Raw genomic sequence first — 5,871 nt, 5'->3', positions numbered from 1 at the left:
CATCCACAAACATTAAAAGCAACTTTATACAGATAGAAAATGTGGAGTGTTGTTCTTTAACTAAAATCACTGTGGTAGAAGAGCTGTTAGATTTAACTCTGTCTGGCCCACATCAGCACGAGTGCTTTATTCATTAGATACTAATGGTCAGAAATAAAGGATAAATTCATCTGTAACTAGAACTTAGTAATGTTCTGTCTAGATAAAACACAGGATACACTTACATTCACCGTAGATTGGTATTCCTTTGAAGCATTTGACATTTATTTTCTTGAGGAAAGCACAGTAATATCTCTTCTCTTCACCCTCTTGCAGATATTCATCAGACTGACTAGAATGAATACGTTCACCTTCCACTTTACATGGAGCTAAAAAATAAGAAGGAAAACAGTAACGATCCTGTGTAAAAAAAAAACATAATATACAATTGTTTTATATGTATTACATAATAATAATGATTTGTGCTTCAGCTGATTTCCTTTCTCCTCTTTAAACCTGATTTAGTCTGTCTCATTATCATCAGATATTATTCTATTAGAAATCATCTGTAGTCAGGGTTAAAAATCAGTAAGCAACAAAAATATCTGCTTATAAATAAGTCCTTGTCACGATTCCTTAATCGGTGTCTGTGTTTTGGTGGCATAAGTGCAGGAGGCGAGCAACTCAGCAACTGAGGTGCAACCTGGGACATGCAGTTCCCCCTCAAACAAACAAAACTACAAACATAACATAACAAAAAACAGTCTCTAGGGGTTAACCCTTACAGTACCCCCCCTTTAAAAAACGCTCCTCCGGAGCGTTACCGGAGGACCCGGGCTCCCACCCCAGCGGTCCCAGTCTGGACCCCCAACACTGAGGCGGTCGATCCCCTCTCGCGAGCAGGGCCGCAAAGCCTGCGTAATCCAAGCCCCCATGCGCGGCTGAGGAGCTGCAGCGACGCTCGGCGGCGGCTGAGGAGCTAGAGCGACGCTCGGCGGCGGCTGAGGGGCTGGAGCGACGTCTGCTGAGCTGGGCGGCGGCGGCGGATCTGAAGCGACGCTCGCTGCGTCCGGCAGCTGAGGAACTGGCGCGATGTCCTCAAAGCCGGGAGGCGGAGGAAGAAGCGTGCCGTCCTCGAAGCCGGGCGGAGGAGCTGGCACAAAGTCCGTGCAGCTTGGAGGCGGCAGATCTGAAGCGCCGCACACGAAGCTCGGCGGCTGAGGAGCTGAAGTGACGCTCGCTGCGTCCGGCGGCGGCTGAGGAGCTGAAGCGACGCTCGCTGCGCCTGGCGGCGGCTGAGGAGCTCAAGCGACATTCGCTGCGTCCGGCGGCGGCTGAGGAGCTCAGGCGACGCTCGCTGCGTCCGGCGGCTGAGGAACTGAAGCGATGTCCTCAAAGCCGGGAGGCGGAGGAAGAAGCGTGACGTCCCCGAGGCCAGGCTGAGGAGCTGGCATGATGTCCTCGAAGCCGGGAGGTGGCGGAAGAAGCGTGCCGTCCTCGAAGCCGGGAGGAGGAGCTGGCACGAAGTCCGTGCAGCTTGGAGGCGGCAGATCTGAAGCACCGCACACGAAGCTCGGCGGCTGAGGAAAGTATCGGGCAGAGGCGGCGGAGGAAAGTATCCTCGTCGCTGTGCAGCCGCGGCGCATAGTCCTCCGTGTCGACTACAGGCAGGGGCGGGAGGGGGAGCGCATCGTCCAGATTAGAGAGAGGGAGAATATCCGGGGCTCCAGCATGGCTCTCTCGAACCTGGACGAGCAGCATTTGGAGCTGCGCCACCTGCTCCCGCAGGTCTGAAATGCGCTCCCTATTTTGCTGCGCCAAAAATGTGCAGTCGTCCTCTGTTAGATCCTCGCCACCGTCCTGCCAGACCTCCTCGGCCCGAGCCTCTTGGCCGGTGCTTGGGACCTTGTATCTCCCCGCTGCCTCACCTTTAAACAGCGTCCGCCGAATGGCGAGCCTGCAGCCTTCCCAACTTTGTCGCGCCCTCTTCTCTCTCTGCTCCTCGTTGTCTTCCAGCCAGTCCGCTGGTTCGGCAAGCCTGCAGCCTTCCCAGCTCTGCCACAGCTCTCTCTCTCCTTCCTCTTCGCTGCCGTCCAGCCGTTCCGCCAGCTCGGGCGAGATGGTAATAGCGCCCCCCCCCAAAAAAAAAATCTGGGGGAGCGACCTCCGCTATGCCACTTTTACGGTCTAGCTTTCTGTCACGATTCCTTAATTGGTGTCTCAGTTTGGTGGCATAAGTGCAGGAGGCGAGCTGGCGTTTCAGTAATGGCTTTTATTAAAGAACACAAAATCACACCGACATAAATCATATAACAATAACTGCAACAAGAGCTAGACGCCTGACTGTGCTTCAGTCAGGCTATTTATAATGAACTTAATTACTTCCCTCGGTTCAGGTGAATGCCTATGTCACCTGACCGAGGTGCAACCTGGGACATGCAGTTCCCACTCAAACAAACAAAACTACAAACATAACATAACAAAAAACAGTCTTTGGGCGCTTTGGCGCCCTCTAGGGGTTAACCCTTACAGTCCTGTTTAATTAATTTATCATTAATGCGTTTATCATTTAAAGCAAAATAAAAACTATTATCCTGACTTATTTCCAGTATTAAAGATTATTTCCCCATCAATACACAAAGAAAACCATAAATGTGTGTATCTAAACTAAATGCTAAAACATTGACTGTTGCATTGAACTTGGCTTCTGTAGGTTCATGTAGAAGTTGCTGTGCTGGTTGTGCTGGCAAGGGAACAGATTGGAGTCCCTACAGGACATGTCCTCCCGTCCCGTGTGATGAATTCTGACTTCATTTGTTTTGTCAGAGTTGTAAATTGTATTTAAAATGTAAATAATACTCACGTTTACACTCTGGAAGCGGCGTCCATTCCTCATTAACACATCCTACAGTTTTAGGTCCATCTAGTTTATGTAATTTCACACACTGAACTTTTAATTCCTTTCCACTTGGCATCTCTGTAACATCTCCATTTACAATAAGGGGGTGAGATCCACAAATATGGACTGAAATCACAGACAATTTGTGTGAGGACATGGAGATCAACATTAATTATAATAATCACATATGAGTTATTATACTGGTGAACACAGCACAGTACAGTACATTTGTATGATTACACACTCTGTTCTATAAACACAGAAATATTCCACATTGTATCTTGGCACAAAAATGTGAATTCAGGAGGAAATATGAAGCTGAGGTGTTTACAGGGTACACGAGTGAGGTGAGACTAGCTATAAGCAGTTTATATTTATTATTACATATTAACTGAATTGGTGGTAATTATTACCTGGCAGCAGAACCCCAATCTGATCAGGACGTAGAAATTCACCACCGCCCCCACCTCCTGTAACTGAAAGTGTTACTTAGATTTAAAAGACAAAAAGTTATATAATAAAGTTTATGTAATATATTTACTTTTTTTTTTTTTTTACTTTTGGCTTTACTTTTACTTACAGCATTGAGCTAAATTACAGGATTATGAAGAACATTTTATGTTTAAACTTAGAAAACAATTACACAATTATTCCTTTTAAAGCAATTTCCCTCTGGGATCAATAAAGTTATTTGAATCTTGAATCTTTGTGAAAGTCATTACACAGCAGCTGTTGCTTTCTGAAGGTTTTCCTTTTAAATCAAACTGTCTTTAATACACAACATTACTGTTCAGAAACATTAGACATGTTTGTAACGAGAACACTATATTTTATAGGTCTCTATTTTCTCTGTGTATCTCTATCATTATAGCGCGCTCTTAACTGTCCTTCAGGACGACTGTTTGCCACATGTGGGGCAGAACACCATGTTAGCTCTAGAACAAAACATCAGCGCATGCATGGCTTTAACTTTTTATGCAGATGCATAAAAACGTTTGCATGGTGTAATTTATCCGTGATTATAGTGGATTCGACAGTTTAGTGAAGTCTAATTCTAATTCCACTGTTATTACTTATTAATCTTACGTTTAAAAACTGCATCTTGATCAAAGAATTCCTTAAACGAAATTCAATTTCTACTCACAGAATGTTCCTGAGAAAAAACATGGAAAATGTATTGCACAAAGCAGGAACTATTGTCAAATATTAATTTTTACAAATTTATGCAAAGCCCAGAACAATTAAACTGCCGACCTGCGTGAACACCACTTTGATTACAATGTGATTTTTTTTTTCTTTCTATTTGTCCCAAAAGTGAAGACGGATTGGAGTCCCTATGGAACTATTCAGGACATGTCCTCCCATCCTAACGTCCCCGACACCTGTGATCCTACCTGTGATGAATTCTGTCAGTTGTTCTCTCTCTCTCTCTCTCTCTCTCTCTCTCTCTCTCTCTCAAAGTTGAACATTTGTTTTAAGGTTCCAAGAGTTTACTCACGTTTACACACCGGGAGCTCCGTCCATTCTTCTTCCACACATCCTACTTTTTCAGGTCCTTCTAATTTATAATAACTTTTACACTGAACTTTTAATTCCTTTCTACTTGGCAGCTCTGTAACATCTCCATTTGCAATAAGTGGGTGAGATCCACAAAAATGGACTGAAATCACAGACAATTCGTGTGAGGACATAGAGATTAACATTAATTATATAAACACCTATGGGTTATTATACTGGTGAGTACAGTACAGTACATTTGTATGATTACACACTCTGTTTGTTCTTTAAACACAGAAATATTAATTACTATCTTAGTGTAAAAACAAAAACCTGTATTAAGTGTGAATTGAGCTGAGGTGTTTACTGGGTACACGAGTGAGGTGAGATTAGCTAAAAGCACTTTATATTTATTATTACATATTAAGTAAATTGGTGGTCATTATTACCTGGCAGCAGGTCAGGACGTACAGATTCACCACCGCCCCCACCTCCTGCACCTGAAAGAGTCACTCAGACTTTTAGAAAAAGTTATACAATAGTTGATGTACTGACATTCAATTACACCTAGCAACACTGTTTCAGTTTATTTAATAATTAGAAAAATCTTTGGTGTTTAGAGGAAACTTCTGGTGCTCTGTTCTTTACAGATAATAAACATGTAATGCTTGAGATCTTAATGATTTCAGAGCTACTTAAACTTTTGTAAATCTGACAGGGAAAATGTTTAGTTTCGTTTAAGCAGGAAAAGCACGTCTACAAACTTCTAGTGAAATGTTAATAATCGTGAAGTAGCACATCAGGCTTTTACATACTGCAAACCATCATGTTTTTAAATGCAGTTAATTTAGGCTATTCTGCATGTTAGTGTCTTCACAAAATATATAATTGCATAAAACATTATTGTTTAAATGCAATTTAATGTGCTTAACTGATTTGTCTTGACTGCCTGTAGCAAACAGTAGAACGATAAATGATGGTTTTGTTATGACCTTTATTTTTTTTTATTTAGTTTTATTTGGCAGGCGGCACGGTGGGCTAGTGGTTAACACTGTCGCCTTGCACCTCCACGGACCGGGTTCGATCCTGTCTCTGTGTGCATGGAGTTTGCATGTTGCATTTTGGTGGGTTTCCCATGGGTACTCCGGTTTCATCCCATAGTCCAAAGACATGCAGATTAGGTTAATTGGTGTTCCCATTTTGCCCACAGTGTGAGAATAAGTGTGTGTATGTGTGTGTGCCCTGTGATGGATTGACACCCTGTGTGAGGTATAACCCGCCTTGTGCCCTAAGTCTCCTGGGATAGGCTCCAGGCTCTCCCGTAACCCTGAATACAGGATAAAGCGATATAGACAATGGGTGACTGAGTGAGTGAGTTTTATTTGGCTCAGTTTCATCAGTGTTTCTGATTCGGAAAAGGTATGCCTAGTAAGAACAATTTGTTCTATCTATTAGATACTGATGAACTGTAGTGCGAAGGTTGTGGGATTCAGAAT

The 5,871-nt window shown here is 43.5% G+C and overlaps 1 long non-coding RNA gene across 1 annotated transcript; it reads right to left on the bottom strand.

Moving 5' to 3' along the window:
- Positions 1–202: 202 nt before the first annotated feature.
- Positions 203–4,510, bottom strand: LOC128510991 (uncharacterized). Its single transcript, XR_008356171.1, has 4 exons — positions 4,377–4,510; positions 3,292–3,354; positions 2,843–3,004; positions 203–368 (listed from the first exon to the last, which is right to left on the bottom strand). It is a non-coding gene; the product is annotated as an uncharacterized LOC128510991 (long non-coding RNA).
- Between the last annotated feature and the right edge of the window lie 1,361 nt (positions 4,511–5,871).

The sequence above is a fragment of the Clarias gariepinus genome, chromosome 1 (genome assembly GCF_024256425.1).
Source record: "Clarias gariepinus isolate MV-2021 ecotype Netherlands chromosome 1, CGAR_prim_01v2, whole genome shotgun sequence".
Taxonomy (NCBI): Eukaryota; Metazoa; Chordata; class Actinopteri; order Siluriformes; family Clariidae; genus Clarias; species Clarias gariepinus.
Note: the sequence above shows the minus strand (reverse complement) of the source record. Positions and strands in the feature narration are given on the sequence as shown.